Source organism: Peromyscus eremicus, chromosome 15 (genome assembly GCF_949786415.1).
Source record: "Peromyscus eremicus chromosome 15, PerEre_H2_v1, whole genome shotgun sequence".
In the NCBI taxonomy this organism is placed as follows: domain Eukaryota; kingdom Metazoa; phylum Chordata; class Mammalia; order Rodentia; family Cricetidae; genus Peromyscus; species Peromyscus eremicus.
In genome coordinates this window covers 25,490,820-25,512,400 of record NC_081431.1, presented here as the reverse complement: position 1 = coordinate 25,512,400, position 21,581 = coordinate 25,490,820, and positions in this window count along the sequence as shown.

Here is a 21,581-nt window from a genome sequence, read left to right as displayed (position 1 = left end):
ACTAGCCCAGCCTGTATGAAGATGGTGAGTAGCCTGGTTTCTTGAGCTAGATAATTTCCTTCTGTATGGAGATCTTAAGTAGGAAGTGATCTTCATAATATCTATTCACTCACCTATATCTTTACAAAGACTATTAAAACATATTAAACCATTTCCTTTAAGACCCTTCATTTTTCCTCTTCTCACCCCATCTTTGGTCAGGTGGATTACTGATATCAAAGTCAGAAGGTAACTGAGAATCCTTTAGTTCAATTCCCATTTGTTGGTAAGGGAACTGAGACTTAGCAAGCTCTAGGAGCCAAGCCTGGGCCAGCAGAGGCCACACCTGTAAGTCACACTCCAGAACTTCTCATCTCACCAAGATGCTCCTTAAGAAGTGATTTCTTCATTTTCACTGTTTCCACCCCAGGGCTAGTTTTCTCATCAGCATTGTTAATATACTTTGGAAACATGCCTGGCATGCCATGGAGTAATGGCTTTGCTAAGCAATGCCTTCATTTAAGCCATTTTCCCTTTATTTTTATTTTTATTTTATTTTTTGCCACTTTCCCTTTAAAGAGTAGAAAGTCTACTTGGCTCTCCTCCAAGGATTCTTGGAATATTTAATCCAGTGGGGTACCCAGAAAATAATGTCTAAGCCATGCCTTAAGCTTGCTAGCATGTAGAATGAAGGGTGACCTGCTAATAAACACCAATGATTGTATTGAATGGTCTCCTGTATATGTCTTTGAAAATAGATGAGGTGATGCCAGCCTTTGCCTCCTTGAAGTGGGTTAGATATTAACTGGCTCGGGGAAATGGAAATTACAGTGGTACATTCAAATCCAAAAAAAAAAAAAAAAGTTTTTTCTCATTTGTGAATGTTAGCTTTGAATCTTTAGATGTGTGTATCTTGCCTGTTAGAGACTGTTCTCAGAACCTAGCCAGGTGGCCCCCTCTACAGTTGCTTCAGGTTACAGCTTTTACTTTTTATATTCTTATTCCAGAAGCTTCTTACTTTGTCATCTCAGGACTCTCCTGCCTAGGTCAGGAGATCACCAAAGCTAGTCTTCCATGTGATTAACTCAGTTTTCTGATTGGAACTTGGCTACATCAGCTCAATTCTTTTTGTCATGTAAGGTAACCTTTGTGGGAGTGACAATGTTCCTTATTTACAGGCTCCACTCTACACAGAGAAGAGGTCACACAGAGCATGTATAGCACAGGACAGAATTCTTTGGACCCTCTTTAGAATTGTGCTTATCACAATGCATATGTATCTTAGCTTCCCTTCAAATCCATAAGATTCTCCATGTCATGGATCAGAACTGAATTAATGAAACACTAATTGAAATGAGTTTTCCCCACTTTTAGTGTCTCTAGTTATCAGTTTATATTGAGATACTCTGGCACAAACTGTAATTAAGCATAGATCTTCATAAAAAAGGTAGTTTGTAACAGTGATTTGTCAATACGGCTGACACTTTAAGGAAGTGAAATTATATAAAGCCAGTATAATGACTAATTCTGTCTCCAAGATAGCCCATTCACCAAGTATTTATGGGTTAACAACTCTTGTGTGAAGTGAGCAACCTCTGAGATTTTTATGGGGCTCAAAGTTAGACACCATTTTTTTTCCTCAAGAAGGTCGCAACATAGTGTTGGAGAAAGCTATAAAACACAAGAAAGATTATTATACAATACAAGACAGGGTAGTCGTTAGCTACCCTGAGTGATGCAAAAATACAGTGCAGAAATTTGGGAGTTAGAAATCAAGACTGGCTGAATTAAGAACAGGAGTCAGGTAATCTGAAAGTGTGATGGTATGGTAGCTCCTAATAGTGAGTCAGAGGAGATTCAACTTCATCTGTTAGAATAGAGTTCTGAAAGGCTTTGATCTGTGACAGGGAGCCATGAAAGCTGCATATGAAGAGCTTGAGTGTGAACAGTAGCTGCAAGATAGATGGAGAAGATGATGGAGAGAATCTAAAAAGCTGAGGTAGTGAAGGCTTGGACCACATGCCAGTATTAGGAATAGAATGAAGACTCACTAAGACACATTTTAAATAGTAATAGGAATTGATCCAGGGTTTGACCTAATAGATAAAAATGGGGTTGAAATCTATACATTTTTAACAAAGTTAAAATCTATTGCTTTTAATTTAGGGGGCTGTGGTAGAGATTGATAGCTGCATTTCAAAATTCAATACCATTTCCTTTCTGGTGAAACAGCTGAGTATTTCTATGCTTTAGTAGAAATTGCTTGTAGCCAAGACACCAAGACCTAGTGTCCAGCTTTCAACTTTTGTGCCATGCCCCTATGTGGATGGGATTGTGCAACTGAAGCAGAATTTTTAAAAAAATGGCAAGAGTAAAAGGTTAGTGGATGAACAGTAACCATAAGTTAATTGAAATTCAAGCACCTAATGAATCCAAGGTCTTTCTTGGAGCACTCATCAGTGTTACACCCTGAGATTTCACTGAAGCCTTGGGTCTGAACACAAATGTGCACTTTGTACGGGTGTGCCATCACACCACAGCAACACATGCTTCCCCAAATATATTAGCTCACATATGAGACAATTACATGTTAAGAACTGCAGCGGCTTTTGCTGCTTTTGAATAAGCAGAGTGACTTAATTACAGAAAACAAAGACTTTTAATATTCCCTACTGTCATTCCTCAGCACATAAAGAACAAATTACTATAGCTTTGGGATGCATCATGTTAGAAGGTTTGATTTTAAAACATCTCTGTTTGTGTTACTGACTTGAATTTCATAAATGTCATTAAATAGATTTTGGCCAGGGAGCAGGACAGAAATCCAACAATTTCTGAAATGGCTTTAAATTTCTGCCATGGTATAATATGTCTTTATGTGAAGCAGCATTAGTAATTACAAAATCAAAATTTGATCAACTCTGAAAAATGTCGAAGACACTCTGTATCCGGTAATAGGATCTCTTCAGCCAAGATTTAATGTTTTGTGTGAAACTAGCTAAGCACATCCATCTCATTAGTATAGTATTAGTTACTTTCCTATTGCTGTGCTAAAGCATCACAATCAAGGCAACATATAAAAGAAAGCATTTAATTGGGCTTACAGTTTCGGGGGCTTAGAGTTTATGACGGCACAGAAAAAGCATGATTGCAAGAAAAGCTGAGAGCCCAGGTCTTGATCTACAAGCAGAAGGCAGAGAAAGCACACTGGAAGTCTTTTGAAACCTTAAAGCCAGTGACACATGTCCTCTAACAAGAACAAACCTCCTTAACCTTTCCAAACAGTTCCACCAAGTGTTGACCAATTGTCTCAGTTACTGTTTGATTGGTGTGAAGAGACACCATGACCACGTCAACTTTTATAAAAAGAAAGCATTTAATTGGGGCTGGCTCACAGTTTCAGAGGCTTAGTCCATGATCATCATGGCAGGGAGCATGATGGCATGCTGGCAGACATGGTGCTGGAGAAGTAGCTGAGAATTTTACATTTTGAACTGTGAGCAGCAGAAAGGTAGGAGCTCATGGGGACTGGCTTGGGCTTTTGAACTCTCAAAGCCTTCCCTGAGTAACACACTTCCACTAGCAAGGCCATACCTACTTCAACAAGGCCATATGTCCTAACACTTAAGTAGCATCACTCCCTCATGATTAGGCATTCAAATATATGAGCCTATGGAGGCCATTCTTCTTCAAACCTCCACACCAAGCATTCAAATATATGTAGCTATGAGGTCGATTCTCACTCAAATCACCACGAGCATGAAATTTTTCTTTTCTCGTTAATAAGTGGTAGTAAATATATATACCAGATAATTGTTTTAAGATAAATTTCTTTACAATTTATTATCAGTAATTGTTTGACTCGTATGCCTACTTATAAACCAGTCTATCCAATGTCTCTGAAATTTCTTAGATGAAAAGGAAGTATAAGAAGAAAAGGATACCAAAGACCTGATCTAGCCAAAAGAGTAAATAGGGACTATGAGCATTCTCAGGCCTGGACAAAAAACTTCCTGCGTGTATAGTTCATTCTCTTTCCACTTTCCACCTCCCTAATTTGGAAGCAACCTTCAAGTCCCCAAAGTGGCATCCGTAAGAAGGGCCACAATGCAGCCCTCTCCCAGTCTCCGCTGTTATGTAAAGAAAAAGCTAACTTCTACTGCATGTGAATCATTGTGCACTGTCTGCTTATTTTAGGAACCAGACTACCTTACCATAGACTTAGAAAAGTACCACTAGCAGAAATACCGAAAAAGGTGAAATGCTGAAAAATGCTAACAGAAATGAAAGAGAACTTCACTTGGCAGCTATAGAGAGCACTAAATCTAATATGCCTGGAGTCGCATCACGTCCAAGCACAAGGAGAGAACTCAGGAAGAAGCATAGATTGATTCTTTGCAAATTAGTTCGCTAATTCTATGGAACAGGCAAATTCTCAGCTTAATAGAGTATAAGAACGTAAGAGTTGAGGACTGGGTCTCAAATACAGACTTGCGTTAGGTAATGGAAAAACGAGGGAGAGCTAGTGAAGAATTGAGAGGGGAGATTCGGGCGCACAGGAAAGGAACAAGGTTCAAAGGTAAAATACCACTTCCTAATTCATGGAGCATCTTCCACTGGTCCATGCAAAGAAAGTCAAGGTGCAGCACCCTCCCTGACCTGGGGCCGTGCTGCGGGGAAAACCAGACACCATCGCTGGAATTGGGCTGCAAGGAGAGCCAGACACTACCGCTGTCTTGCTTAACTCCTTCATCTTCCTCTAACACCCGGAAACACAAATGAGACTGCCCGGAAAACAGGGAACATCATCATCTCTGTGTTTATTTTGTTGGACAATGGGTTTATCCACATCTGTGTCTTTCATTTCTTTTACGTTGCCGCCAGGATGTCTTTTCTTACACAGCACAATGAGATGAGCCTGCCGTCATTCACTGTCGTCTGTGGAAGTTCTGACAGGGTTTGGCTGGGTTTTTGTTTCTAGCTTCTATTGACATCACATGAGCAAAACTTCAGAGGTGGCCCATGTGCTGGAAGAATTATCTCCTACTCAACCATTCTGTGGCAGTAGAGTGTGCGTTGCTCATAGTTTTAAAGAAGCAACTCCCTAATGGATATGGTTTAGGTCTGGGTTTAGAAAGCCGACCACGGTGATTTTGTTGCTGTTGTTGGTAGTTCTGTTGGGGTAGTACTTACCTAAAGAGAAAATAAGAAGATCCAAAAACAAAATTATCTTTAAACTCAATGTCAATAACACAGATTTTTTTTTTAGAGGATAATTTTTGGAGAAGAGTAAAGAGTATGATGTTTCTTATGTATAAATAATAGGAGATTCTGTTCATAGTTCAGAAAATACCAATCAAAGACACCCAGAGTCTAGAGGGTGAGCAAGAATTAGAAGGCCCCTGGGGTAGTCAGGTAGGAACCTTGGCCTGCACATCATCAGCATATGTTTAGCCTGCTAGATCTTCTGGCCCATGTCCCACTAGAACTTGCTCCAAGAGCTTTAGCATCATATTTCACTCATCATATTCAACTAATAGGTGGCCTATTAGTTAATTCTTTTTAATTGTTGTAACAAAGTATCTAACAACAGCAATGTAAGGGAGGAAAGGTTTATCTGGGTTTGCTTTGGTGGTCCAGTCTACCATGGCAAAGAAAGCATGGTAATGGGAACTTGAACCAGGTGGCCACATTGCACCTGCAATCATCAAGGAGGGAGGTGAATGCTGGCACTCGGCACATGTTCTCTACCTGATTCAGTTTGAGCCCCCAGGGCCACAGAATGATTGGTCTTACCATGGTGAAAACTCTGAAAATATTCTCACAGTCATGCCCAGAGGCCTGCTTCCTAGGTGATCCCAAATTCTGTCATATTGATAACCAAAATTAACCACCGGGACCTGGGGAGATGACTTAGTGGGAAAGATTGTTTGCTCTGAAAGCATGAGGTCCTGGGTTCGAATCCCCAGTACTCACATAAAAGCCAGGCATAAATGCATATACCTGAAACTTCATATTGAGAGGCAGAGGCAAATCCTAAGAGTTTGGTGGCCAGCTACCCTAGCTGAAACAGCAAGCTTCCAGTTCATCAAGAGACTCTGTATCAAGGCAATAACAAGGTCAGCAGTAGAGGAAAACATCCCATGCCCTGTTCTGGCATGTACATGCAGAGGTGATAACAACCATACTCTCATGTGTGTGCAACACGTACACACCACATGCACATACAAAGGTAAAATGAACCATCACAGGCTGGCAGGTACATAACCTGTCAAAAGGAGTGATTTATTCAAAGCCACTTGTATATGATACCAAAGGAAGAGACCATCACAATCAGTCCAGTCAAAAGAATTACTCAAATTAAGAAAGCTAATAGGGGGCTGGAGAGATGGCTCAGAGGTTAAGAGCACTGACTGCTCTTCCAGAGGTCCTGAGTTCAATTCCCAGCAACCACATGGTGGCTCACAATCATCTGTAATGAGATCTGGTGCCCTCTTCTGGCCTGCAGTCACATATGCTGTATACATAATAAATAAATGAATTTAAAAAATAAAGTAATAAGAAAGCTAATAAGTCAAATAAATGACTGATGGATGTTTACAAAACAAGAGAACTATTTGGCGCACTCTCTTTTGGTAATTTGTGTATTGTGTGAGGGCATAGGACCTTGACATATAGGAAAGCCCTGCTTATTCTCTTTATCAAACAAATCACCACCTTCTCCTTCTCCCCTGTTTTATTGGTGTAACTTCCCCCCAACTTTCAGTTAGATGAAAAACCAATAGTGGAAATGACTCAATGATCTTTTTTAATTTCCTAAGCTCTTTCAACCTCGATAGACCCTACCTTAATGCAAATGAAACTTGAGTAGATTGTACATTACCTACTGAAAAATAGTTTCAATTAGAAATTTAATTACACTGTCTTGAGGAAATGGAAAGGACACTTTCTTTGAATTTTATACATTATGGAAACCTCCAAAGTGCAATAAATCTGCTAATTGATTTCTGTACCTGCTATGTTTGATTAGGTGTATTTTATTGTCTTCTTGGTTTTAATTAACCCTGGGCTTGTCAAAACGCTTTCAACGACAAAGGATATATGATGAAGTGTGATAAACTCTATTAACACAGGCTGACTTTTGTCAGTAATTGCGCTCGAGTACAAGAGTTATTAGAAATTAGCCCAGAGGAGGGGGAAAAAAAAAAGAAGCTGTACTTTTGGTAACAATATTTATGACCACCATAAATCTGAGAATCGGCCCCTATGTGCAGATGATAAGCAAGTGTGAATGACCATAGGGCCCTATAGAAGATCAATTGCTCACTAGGTGTCATATAAATATTAACTGTGACAAAAAAAAAGAATTATGAAGTCTGGATGATAACAGCAAAAATTACGACAACATCCCTGACTGTTCACATTAAGGAAATAGACCCAGAAAGTGAACATAAGTAGGAAAGCCAAATTGTTATCATTGAGTCTGACCCCAAAGGATCCTCGATAGGAGCTCATGCAATCCATACAAGACCAAGCACTTCAACAAATCCATCAGTTTCCCTGATAATGGGGATAGTTTTTCATATGAAAATCATTCTGACCATTAATGTCCTATCAAGGTGCCAATATAGATCTTTCTCTTGAAAAAAATTGAAAAGAAACATTTATATTCTTCTATCTACTGCTCTAGATAGAGAAGAGAGAAAAGCCTTGATAATTCATCTGTCATTGCAGCTTACTTGTATTCTCCTTATAGTCCAGCACCAGAAATGTTTTACAGGCCTTTAATCTTGGAAATCCCATCAGAAGCATGCCTCCAGAAAAAATAACTGTGGGAAATTGCTCTTCTGAAATATTATCATATCAAAACCCCAAACATCTAAATGTGTGACATAATTCATTACAATCGGTGATTTTGCCTAATCAGGTTAGAGAAATACCTGTGATGCCTGGGCCTTGGAAGCAGTCTCTGAGTTGAAAGTCCACAATATTTGGTATCATGAGGTTGGTGGTAACCTGGAGGCAAAGGAACATAAGTGCAGCTCGATTAAAATATAAGCAAAGAAATTGCAGAAATTTGTGACATGGATAAAAAAGAGTAAACCTTCTGGGTAGCCAAGGAGAAGGGAATTAGGGAAAGTAATATTGGAAATTTGAGAGGAAATAGTCCCCACACTCAGGAGGCAGAAACAGTAGGGCCATGTCTTGGAGGCCAACTTGTACTACATAGCAAGTTCCAAGCCAGCCTGGGCTACAGCAAGACTGTCTCTAGGAAAAGTGATAAGAGGAAAAATGCATTCAATGACAGGTAGATGAATTGAATTTCTGAATGAAAAGAGAGGGTTTAGTAAGTTCCTGTAGATTTGGTACACATTATTGTGTGCTCTACATGCCAAACTCAGAGCGCTGTACCCCACAAATTCCCCAAAATGATATTCATCTTCCTGAAGAGTGAATACACAATATAAAGAGAACAGACACCAACAGCTCCTAGGAGGTGGCATAGCACATGGAATCTCAGTTTAAAGAGGACCAACCTTGGAAGCTGAAGTGGATGATAGGTGTCCTATTGTCCTATTGGGATAGACATTGCCATCTCATTCCCATTACCAATACTGCCTCCATACCTGGAAGTCCCTTTCCATCACCAGCACTGACTCCATTCATAGCAGTTCATCTCCATCACTGTCATACACAGAGGTCTTATCCATCACTGACATACATGGAAGGTCCTCTCCATCTTTTCCTGGTTGTATCTCTTTCATTTCCTTGTCTTACTATTTTAACTAAGACTTCAAGCACTATAATGAACAAGAGTGGAGATACCCTTGTCTTATTCCTGTTCTTAGGAGAAATGTCTTGGGATTCTCTCTACTTAATGATGTTGTCTATCTGGAGCTGAAAAGAACAGTATATAGAATCAATCAAACTAAAAATTGGTTCTTTGAAAAAAAAGCAAATAAGAATGACAAACCTGTATTTAAAAAAATATCCAACTGATGCACATCAACAGAAGTTTGCAGGGGGTGGAAAAAGTAGGAGGATATGTGCAAGACCAAGGAAAAGCATAAGGTCACATACTATCTCTTTGTCATTTTTATATTTACACTTACTTCTTTTGACATTTATTATTATGTAAGGTCTTAGATAGCAATCCTTTTGTCTTCTCAAAATAGGTAAGCAGATCCCAGTATCCACATTGTCTATTCCATATCAGATTTTTAAAAGATTTATTTTATATTTACGTGTGTGTATGTGTGCACGCGCGCGCACACAAACACACACACACACACACACACACACACACACCCCTAAAGAATCCAGAAGAGGACACTGGATCCCCTGGAGCAGGAGCTACAAGCAGTTGTGAGCCGCTTAACATGAGTGCTGGGCACCAAATTCCAAATTCCTGCACTTGGAAAGAGCAGCAACCACCCTCAACGGCTGAGCCATCTCTCCAGCCACTCCATATCAGTTTGAAACACCAGGTTCATCATACAATAAGTCTGAATATTTTATGAAGTTGTTTATGCTCTGCTACTGATCTGTTTGCTTATTTATGAGCTGGTAAAAATATTCATTTCTGAGAAAATATTTTCTGGAGGATTTCAACCTACTGGCTGATGAATCTTATTATGAAACATGAAGGATAAACTATAGGATGTCGATATCATTAAACACACTTCGATTTTTGGAAGCCAGATGGTCTTCTCCACTAGAGAAGTCCTGTGTAGATGCCTGTAAGGAAGCAGATTCCTTCGCTGTTAGCAGGCCCACCACCTGCCTTGTGTTTGAAACTGTTATTCAATGGAAAGAGCAGTCGATCTTAACAGAAAGCTCCGTTCTTCCATGTTCACTGACCTAGTTTGGAGCTCAGCAAGTTGTTGCTCAGCTTAAAAAAAAAAATACAAAAAAAAAAAAAACAACCTGGTGACTCCAGAGGATTTTAAAATACTGGTGCCAGGTGCTACATCCCAGCAAAGGCAAAGCTCAGCGTTTCCAGGCTATTCCATCCCTTCCCCAGGCTGAAGCTAGCAGTTCTGTCAGTCTGTCCCCAAGGTAGCTAGAAATCCCACCAGGAAAGGAGAGTCTTGTTAATTTAATTTCAATTTGCTTTAGAGTGCATATACACACATTTTAGTAAGCGCCCGTGAGAACTCAGCTGTTAACCTAGTAACTATTTCATTGTGCAAATATATTTGGACATCATCTTCTCCTGTTTCCAAGGAGATAGAGGTGTACCCTACATAGATAAAATGCATGTAGGTAAGAAAGACTCCCATTTATAAATACAATTAGAACTATTTCTGTTTTTGACCAAAGATTCCGAGTCTCTTCCAAAGGAGGACAGGCACAATTTGGCATTCCAAAAATTTGAAAGTTGAAACCTGGACCAAGTTAGAGAGGATTTTTTGTTTGTTTGTTTGTTTGTTTGTCAGGACTGGAAATCAAACTCAGTGCCTTGAGCAGAGTAGGCAAGTGCTCTACTACTGAGCCCCACCCGCACCCCAGAGCGATCTAAAAGCAGAGAACAATGCACACCTCTTTCACGGTTGGCACTTGAAAATGTATCACTAGTTCATTTCTACCATTCTGTTCATTTCAGGTCCCCTTCACACACCTTTGGGAAGATACCCTGAAGGAAGAGTTGGATTAGTCACCAACAGTTTTTAGTGGGGGTGGGGGTGGGGGAGAGGAATCGCCCGTGTCCTTTTGACGGAATTTCAGTCCTACCGAGTGTGACCGCACATGGCACATGGTTGTGTTCTTCCATCTCAGACGATGAGTGAGCCTTGTCGTTGGAGAAGAGATAGAAACCGATGCTTGTTTTAAATCCCTGTTACACCCAATGGTCTCGGCGCCAGTTCTTCACAGAAAAATAATTTGACAAAGTAAAATGACTGAAGGTATTTACACTGCTTTTTTAGAATATCTAATTACGGGGAGGCAAATCCTAGTAACACGGTACAGTCAGACCAAGACTTCGTCCACCAAGATACTGCTGTGAACACGACAGTAAAGAATTCAGTTTGTATATGTTTTCAGGGCTGACCATTTGATACTGGCTAAGCAATTGACATGCTCCTCCCTGGGGAGGGCTATTTCTCCCGCTCTCGTCATTCCTTGGTTGTCTATAGTTCTTTGTCTAGGGTTGAGGCCTCAGGAGCTTTTCCTCTGTCCACATTAGCATGTCTGTTGGTGTTGTCCTTGTGCACACCCCCACACACAACAACAATTAAAGAAAAAGAGATCATGAACTTGACCTAGAGCAAGAGAAAAGAAGATGGGGAGATGATGTAATTTGTATACATATCAGGTAAAAACCAGAAGAGGTTTGCAGTCTCTTGGGACATATAGATGAACGTCTATAAAGGTAAGCTCTTTGAGTGCAGATATGTTAAACCAAAATAAAAATCACAAAATTAAAATAGTTGAAAACTTGCAGTGTGGTTATCCAAACATAAAAGCCAGATTCAGACTACACATATTCTATGTGTAGTCATGAGCAAGATATTTAAGTCCTCCAGTCCCCCAACAATATGAAACTTGCCTTGAAAAATTGTTGTGACAATTTACAGGAGGTACTTCAATGAGATTTCCATTTTTTAATTGTCATTAAAGAAATAGAAGTCATTGGTAGCACGTATTGCTAATATATAGAATACACTAATAAACTTTAAAAAAAAGAAAGAAAATTTAACATCATACATAAAGAGACCATTGACTCAAAAATAAACACAAAAAATATCATCCCAACTTCACTTACATGAATAAAAAACAGAATGAGATGAATTTCTTGATCACTTTATGATTTATTCATAATTAATAATAAATTAACCATGAAAAGATGGTAGAGAAATGAGCCATCTTAGATGACATGCAGTCTTTCTGGAAAAAGAAAACATCAACATTTATCAAAGGCCTTCAAAATGTTGATGTGGACTTTGGCCCAGTAATTATACTTCAAGTTTTAAGAAGCTCATTAAGCTATAGTTCTCTGTAAAGAAAAAAAAATCTTTATAAATAATGCAGATGTTGAAAAAAAGGTAGTCTTGTCTATGTTAATAGTTTGCCTTATCATAAAGTTATGAAGAATGTTCATCAATAATTCTTTAAATACTTGGGCTATGATTAAGCCATTAAGGAAGAAACAGGAAACAATCTTAGGATTGACAGAATCTCTACTACATGAAGATACATATGTATCAGTTAGTTAGTTTTTGTATAACAAAGAATTGCTCAAAACGTATTAGCTTAAAGCAACTATTTATTAGTCGCATAATTCTACAGGCAAGTTAGGTTGGGCTTAACCGGGCAGGGTTTCTCATTTGGTTGCATCTAGTCAGGCTTGCAAAGGACTTTGGTTAGCTGGGATGGTTAAGCATAGCTTTGGTTGTTATAACTTAACTGTTCTCCACTTGGTCTTTTATTCTTCATCAGGCAAGCCTAAGGTTGATCCTTTTTGTGTTACATCAGAAGAGAGAGAGAGATAGGTAGCTAAAAGGCTGAAAATGGCCACCCTATCACTTACACTATTCTGTTTTCCAAATTGATTCATGAGACCAACTCATACTAAGTGGAAGGAAAATAAAAACTCGCTTCTTGATGACATAGTACCCACAATAATATTATAAATAGTAAGAAAATTAGAGTAATGTTTATGCTCAACCATCCATAATGTACATAGGAAAAAATTGGGAAGCACCAAAATATATATCATATTGGTAGAATTATTGGTGATTTTTAGCATATTTTTCCATTTCTTACCTCACCTACAAAAACCAAGTTTTCCTTTTAATTATCTGGTAAAAATAAATATTTTAGAATGCATATCTCCTATGCATGCTACCTAGTGATACAGGCACATCAAAGTGGATTGGGACCACAGGGGAAGAGACTTTGGTCCAGCCTGGGTTGGAAGAGAGGAGGCTAGAAAGGGTGATATTTGGTCTGGGTGATGAAAGATACATAGAGAGAACATGGCTAAGCTAGGTAAGATAAGAACATCCCAAGAAGAACAAGGATGTAGGAGACAGTATGCTTTTTAGTAAAATCAGAGGATGGAAAAATTGTAAAGAACACAGCCCAAAAGGGGCCTGCATGAGACTGCAGAACAGGTTGAGCCGGGAAACCCCATGCAGTTTTAGGAAGAATTCCAAAAGGAGGCAGAAAGCGGAACTCTCTGGTGGAACTCTAGCTTTACTGGCTGAAAGTGGGCACAAAAATTTGAACCCAAAGCTGGGGAAACTTATCAGTTCATAAAGTACTTGGTATGAAAGCCTGAGGACTTGAATTCAAACCCCAGATCCACGTAAAAAGTCATGTGTGGCCAGGTGGTGGCGGCACACGCCTTCAATCCCAGCACTCGGGAGGCAGAGCCAGGCAGATCTCTGTGAGTTCAAGGCCAGCTTAGTCTAGAGAGAGATCCAGGACAGATACCAAAACTTTACAGAGAAACCCTGTCTCGAAAAAACAAATAAAAAAAAAAAAAAGAAAGAAAGAAAGAAAAAAAAAGAAAAGAAAAAAGAAAGACAGTTGTATTTGTCATCCTAGCCTTGGAGAAGCAGAGACAGGTAGACCAAAGGGGCTCAGTGGCCAGCCAGCCTAGTATAACCCCCTATCCCTGAGTCCCATTGACATACCTTGTCTCTGATGGCTTCTGAGGGGTAATGCCAAAGGTTGGTTTCTGGCTTCCACATGTACCGCACACTCAGGTGCTCATGTACCACTCCCTCACATGCTCATATGTGAACACACACACACACACAGTCCCTTACTAACTCAGAGCTGGATAATTTTGAAGGGATTCTCTTTCATACAGTTCTAACGATACTGTTAGGATCATGTGGACACTGGCACCAGAGGGGCGCTTGCTTTTAACTGAGGCAAGAACTCCCAGAAAATGAAGGCACAAGGATCAAAGGCTGGCAGTCTGGTTTCTCTGCTACCCAGTGCTCCCCTCCTGGGTTCAAAGTCTAGAGAAGCTGGGCAAGTGTTGTGCTATGGGAGACTTTCAGAGCGGGATTGATCAGCTCCTGATGATTAAATTTGGGGTTATAAAACAGCAATATAGCTGTCACAGTTGCAGCGGCTCTTGCCTGTGTTATGTGTTTATCAATGAGGTGCTTAATTAAAATGAATGCCTAGATATGCAAATCCCTAGATTCAATCAATCAGCTGGTTGTTTCTGACGTATTGAAGGTCCCCTTTGTCCTAAGACTGTTCTGGTGTAGGATGTAGTTTGGGGATCCTAACTAAAGGAAAGTAACCAATTCTGAATTGAGTTCACAGCTTCATCAGGACAAGACTGTGTCGAAAAGAGAGAGAAACACCGAGTCACAGCTATCTGCCATGGGGGTGGAGATGGGAAGGAAAATGATGGAGGGTGGGAATCCAGTCACCAGCTTAGGGGTGGGGCCGCCCTCTACCCCAGCAGTGTCTCGGTGTTCTTCCTTAAGAAGATTCTGCCCCTTCGTATTTATGTTGAGTGGAAAAGCAATTGGCACTCAGAAAGAGCTGTGGGAACCCACACTTCCTTCCTTCCCCAACACTCTGTGGCTTTATACAATTATGAGCAGAGAAAACTGAAATAGTATGAAAGATTGTGTGTCATCCCCAAATCAAATTCCACTGGATGTCTGCGTTTCATCCGCATCATTTTAAGTCCTATCAAGGATTGATTATAGAGTCTTTTTCTTTCTTTCTCTCTTTTGTTTTGTTTTTATTTTGTTGTTGTTTGAGACAAAGCCTCATATAGCTGGCCTCAAACTTAAGATGTAGCCAAGGTTGGTTGGCTTTGAACTCATCTTCCTGCCTCCGTTTCCCAGGTGCAGGGACTGCAGGTGTGTGCCTCGTGGCCAGCTTATGAAGCCCATTTTTAGAAATAGCATGGGACGATGACTAGGCAAAGGAGAAGGTGAAGGATTTGCTTGCAGCAGACAAAGTTATGTCAGGAAAAAAAAAAAAAAAAGATAATCCGAGCTCTCCCGAGCCCCAGCAGGAGTCTCTCTCCTCACAAGCTCCAGCATGCTTAGGGTTGGAAAGTCACTAGATGAATGTCATTATCTTCTCAGGGGTTCCATGGAGTTGTGTGTAGTATACCCAGAGAAGAAGAAGATGACTTAATTTGCTAATTAACACACTTGGGCTGTCAGCAGCTACCCAGTCCAAATGTGTCAGTGTGTCTTTAAGAAATAGGAAGTATAAAAAAATGACTTACAAAAATTAAAGTTTACTGTCAAGGACGTGACTAAGAAAGAACTCCTGATACATCTACTAGAGTGACCATAAAAATAGAGTTTGGAAACTCACCTTCAATACCTTCTCATTAAGGAGTTGTTAAACTTGGAGGGGCCAAGAGAGCAATGCCTCTCTTGTAGAAGCAGACAGATTTCTCCTCTTCTGTCTAGTCCTGTCTAATCGTAGCCACCTGCTCACACATTACACGTCACACAGACTCTTGCTCTCCTGTAACCTGCTCAGGATGACGCTTCTGTGGACCAGACCAGGGTCTCGTCTGTTACTATGTGAAGATCTTCCTTAGAACTCATCAGAAATTGTTCATTGTGTGTTAGCTTTCCTCCCTGAGTGCGTTCCAAGAGTACCCCTCAGGACATCTCTTTCTTCCAGTTCATTCCGCCAAATGTGTGCTAATTACTTCCCACCCTAGGAAGAGCCTCTCTGTTTGTCTGCTTGGTGCCACAACTCTGCCTTGCTGGATTGCTTCCATGCTCAGGCGACAGCAGGGCGTTTAGCCATTCTCTCAGGGGGATGTGCTCATTGGAACTGGATTGGAAAATAAATTCCTCACACAGCACTGAAACATTGACTCCCTCTCTCCATTTTTTTCTTTCTTCCACAAATCATTCCCAAGCTCCTATGGTGTGCCAGGCACCAGATTTGGCTCCAGGAATAAAAGGCTGAACCAAAGATTTGGCTCCTGTGGAAATTACTAATTCATTCAGCAGTTCCAATAGTGTAGGATATAAGAGTTATAGAAAATGGCATGTGATGATGTCACAGGTGATCAGCATAGATTAGCATAGAGACAGCTTCTGGAGAGAGTATACTTAAGCTACAGAGCAGTGAGCAAGATTAAAAGAAAAATGGGTGGGTAGTATATGTGTGTGTTTGTGTGTGTGTGTGTTGTATTCTAATGTGTGTATGTGTATATACATATATGTATGTTTGTGTATGTGTGTGGTGTGTTTATGTATGTGCGAGTATATGTGGGTATATTTGTATATGTGTTTGTGATGTCTAAATGTGTGAATGGTGTATGTATATGTATGTGAACATACATGTGTATGTATTTGATATGTGTGTATGTATGTATATGTATAGTATATGAATGTGTGCATATGTATGAGGTATGTGTAGACATATATGTGTGTGTGTGTGTATTTATGTATAATGTGTGTGCTCCTGTATGTGAATGTGTATATGTACCTGTATATGTCTGTGGTGGTTTGAATAGGAGTGGGACAGAACCTCTGAAACTGTAAGCCAGTCCCAGTTAAATGTTTCCTTTATAAGATTGCTGTGGTCATGGTGTCTCTTCACAGCAATAAAACCCTAAGACAATGTGTGTGTGGTGTATGTATGTGTATATGTGTATGTACGTGTGTGGTGTGTGTGTGTGTGTGTGTGTGGTGTGTATGCATTGTGCATATAGCATACACACCACACACACACACACACACACACGACACGACGTGTACATACACATATACACATACATACACCAGCACACACATTGTCTTAGGGTTTTAGGTTGCTGTGGTCATGGTGTCTCTTCACAGCAATAAAACCCTAAGACAATGTGTGTGTGGTGTATGTATGTGTATATGTGTATGTACGTGTGTGTGTGTGTGTGTGTGTGTGTGTGGTGTGTATGCATGTGTGCATATATGTTTATATGTGCATATGTGTGTGGTATATATGTATGTGTCTATATATGTATGTGCATATGTATGTGGGGATAATGTGATGCATGTCTGTGAATGTGTATGTGCATGTGGTATACACACATATATGCATGTGGTGTATGTGTTTATGTGTTCATGTGGCTTGTGTATATATATATATACATGCATGTAGTATGCATGTATGTGTATATGCGTATGTGTATACATGTGTATGTGTGTGTCTTTGTACAGCTGAAACAACATATACAAAGACCCTAAATAAGAAAGAACATGGTATATTTGTGGAAATGTCCATAGCATAAAGGAGTCTTCAGCTGATTCACAAACACACTGGGGTGACTGCTCTATGCCAGGACTTCCCTAGCTAGAGTCTGGGGACAGAGATTGGAATATGACACACACAAGGGGAGTTTAATTCCAGTGGAGAAAGGTGACAGGAGGCAGAAGCACTAAGATAATCTAAGGTGTTGGTGGGAGTGTTGGAACAACACAGTAATGGAACAGAGACTGAGTGTGGAGTCCGAGCAGGGCTGCTTGGCCCGTCTGGTCAAGGAGCTTGTTTCTGAGGTAACATTTGTGCTGAGGTCTACAGATGAGGAGCAACAGCCATGGGAAGGTTTGGGGGAACACGGATATGGTACAAAGATGTCACCAAGGGCTTTTAAAGGACTCAGGAGTTCAGTTTTAAAGCAGCCTCAGTGGAGACTTGAGGTAGGTGTGCTGTGGTTTGTTGTCGAAGTGATGGTTCCCGTTTTGCTACAGGACAGAGTGTACCGGGTGGATCTAAGTGAAGAGAAAGAGACTGGTTCTGGAAACACTTGGAAAGCAGGGTTGACAGGCTTGTTGGTTGAAATATTGGTGGATGAAGAAGAGAGGGGACAGAGGGAAGGCTTGTTCTTTCATGCCTTGTACACTAGGTAGCAGGTGGTATCACTGTCAACCCCGTGAACTCTTTCTTGGATATGTTGAGTTGGAGGCATCAACAGCGCTTCTAGAAAAAAGCCACAGACAGAAATCTGACTCTCAGGAGAGAGGTCTGGTTTGGGCATTAGGACTGGGGATTTCTCCGTACTGGTAACTAAAGCTCAGGGAAAGTGTGAATCATATAAACAGGGCCTTGGATCCAGCCTGAGGAATGGCGGGCTGCAGTTACTCGGGTGATGACAGTTTCTCTTACCCAGTTGTGCCCCCTTGACCTCCTCTAAGATCTCCTGTCACAATGCATGCTAGACTTTTATCCTGCAAAAGTTATTGACTACAGCATGAACACACTCTCTGTTAGGCAAAGTAAAATGCACAGACATACTTTTCGATGTGTTCTGTGTAAGAACCAAGGTGGTGTTGTGGTAGGTATTGGCCCAGAAATTGGGGAGCAAACTGTAAATGGGTTTTGTTTCCTGAGTCTGAGAAGCTCATGTTTCCATCCCCATCGGTTCTTCAGTCCACCCACAAAATTTATTCTGTTTCCCCTTCCCAGGGAGATCCATGAGTGTCCCTCTCTTTGAGCCCCCCTGGTTACTTAGCCTTGCTGGGTCTATGGGTTGTGGCATGATTATCATTTACTTTACAGCTAATATCCACTTCTAAGTGAGTATAGTCCATGTTTATCTTTCTGGGTTAGGGTTACTTTACTCGGGATGATTTTTTTCTAGTTCCATTCATTTGCCTGCAAATTTCATGATGTCATTGTTTGTAATGACTGAGTAATACTTTATTGTGTAAATGTACCACATTTTCTTTATCCATTCTTTGGTTGAGGGACATCTAGGTTGTTTCCAGTTTCTGGCTATTATAAATAGGGCAGCAATGAACGTGGTTGAGCAAGTGTCCTTGTGGTAGGATGGAGTGTCCTTTGGGTATATGCCCAAGAGCGGTATAGCCGGGTAGACCAATTCCCAATTTTCTGAAGACCCACTACATTGATTTGTTTTTAAATATGATTATGAATTTTTAGTATTCAGCTAATGTGTATATTTGAAAATGTCACTGTTTTTCATTGGCTATTCCTTGTTCATTCTACTAGATCCATTCATGATTCTTTGTTCCATTTTGTACTTTGTGACTTTGGCTCTGTTGCTCATTTTTCCTATAACAAGATATAATAATCTGAATTTAAACGTTATGTCATTGTATAGAATAGTACAACTTTCCAGTTACTTAAGAAACCATCATAGAGAACTAATTAAATTCCTCATTAAAGATGAACTTTACTATAAAAGTAGTACAATTTATCTGCAAACCTATTACTTATGTCTGTCAATCCAATGTTTGGGCCACAAATCTGCCCCCCCCCCCAAATAGTCCACTGCACAGAGCATAGTTGACCAAAGGACCTTCTTGCTCTCTTGAATTCACGATCACATTTTTACTGAAGTCACTCTTCTTACAGATTGTTTTCTTGCTGTGTCTGAGCACGATGGGCATGCTCCTGTAGGCCAGTGCACACAGGGCAGAGGGCCCCTTCCATGGGGATCATTAGTCCTGGGATTCTTCACTGTCTTAGGTAAAACTTGCCCAGACTGGTTTGGTCTAAGTCTTCCTGCCTCCTCCTTGTGATTTGCCTCTCCTTCATGAGGGTTGGACCTGTGTCATCTGAATCTTTCCCCTGTCTTCCACTGTTTTGTCTTTTGTTTGTTTGCTTTTACAGACAGGGTTTCTCTGTTTAGTCCTGGCTGTTCTGGAACTCACTCTGTAGACCAGGCTGGCCTCAAACTCACAGATCTGCCTGCCTCTGCATCCCAAGTGCTGGGATCAAAGGTGTGCAACACCACCACCTGGCCCACTGTTTTGTCTTTAAGGAATGGTTGGTTTTTTTTTGTTTTTTGTTTTTTGTTTTTTGTTTTTTTTTTTGAGATAGGGTTCCTCTGTGTAGCTTTGGTGCCTGTCCTGGATCTCGCTCAGTAGACCAGGCTGGCCTCGAACTCACAGAGATCCACCTGGCTCTGTCTCTCAAGTGCTGGGATTAAAGGTGTGTGCCACCACCGCCCGGTTAAAGAATATTTTATACACCGCCCGGTTAAAGAATATTGTCATGGCACCCTTTCCTCAGAGGATATGGATTGCACACCCCCATATCTTTCTCTTTAAAAATATTTTATAAGTATGTGGTATGCATATACATATACATGTGCATATATATATATATATATATATATATATATATATATATATATATATATGCTTGGTAACATGTGTGGTTCTTCACTTAACTAAAGAAAAGACCTTGTTAAATTCTACTATTTCCATAAAGGGTATTAATCTATCTCACCCTCCACCCCCCCCCCAAAAAAGAAGCTCATGGATGATGGTGGTGTCATAAGGAAAATAATAATGAAATACTGACACCTGGACATCTGTTTAAGGAGACTGAGGACACTTAAGACTGTATTAGACTTTTTGTCCCTGGACAGATACTTGGGAGAAATAATTTAAAAGGAAGAAAGATCTAATCCAGCTCCAGTTTCAGCCCATTGATCAGTGGCTGGGTTCTTGTTTCTATGGGGAAAGAAGCAGGAAGATATCCTGCAGGACACTCAAGCTGGAGGAGTTTTGGGCCCTGTGGCTATTGCCCAGCAGAGCCTAGAGCCACTGACTTCTTCTCCAAAGCTCGAGCCATCTGGGCCTTCCTAGGGAGGGTGTTTGGAGGAGGGAAATACCTATCCTCAGTGCCCAGCTCCCTTGGTAAGAGATCCAAACTGAAAAACGGAAATCACCTCAGTTCCCCACAAATCCTAGGCTAATTCTTTCAAGGCCCTGTGGTAAGGCCTAAGAACACACTTAACTGGGAGCATACACTTCTTGTTCCACCTAATCGCTAAGCAACGGGGCAACTGCGCATTTCATCTACTACAAAAATGACTCTGAACGTTTCACAGTTTCCTTCACGAAATGGGGGTGAGGGTGGGTTCCTCCGGCCCCTCTGAGGTGCCATACACACTGGGGCAGGATTTTCTTCTCCTAGCCCAGGCCCTTTGAAAGTTGGTTGGATCCCTCCCTGCACAAATCCCTGTCACAGTGTAATGCCAGGAGTGAACTTCAAAAATCTGGAGCAAGCCAGCGCAGTCTAGTACATTTTTTTAAAAATCCAAATTCATTACCATAAAAATGAGCATCTCCCCTTTCACAGCCTGCAATTCTCCCTGACACTCAACTGATGGATCAGCGGACCTGTGCGTTTGCATTCCTCTTTGATCTGATTTTCCCCTATTTAATAGACAATTATAGGCTCTTTAAATCCCAAGGATTCAGAGACAGCAAATAATTACTAGCAGCAATTTTAGGATAAAGCCAATCTAAATGAGTTCAGTTAAATTATGCAACACCAAATAGTTTTTTTTTATTATTTTAAATAAGAACAGCTAACCAAAACCCCCAAACAATGCTTAAGCTGCCTCCAATCCCCCCTGACAGCCGCCTGTTAAACTTCTGACCTGTTTGTGAAAATCCCCACAACTGTCTACCAAAGGGGATGCTCACATGATTGCAAACTTCTGTTCTAAGGACACTAAATAAATTATTTCTTTAAGATCATATGGCAGATCTATAATTAATTAAACTCACCCTGATATTATCACAAAATAATTTAGCTTTTTCTAAAAAAGGTAAATGTAATTTGCCGATGTGGTATTTGGAAGAATGCTTTGCCCAAAATCAATTCCTTTAGCTTCCAGAGAA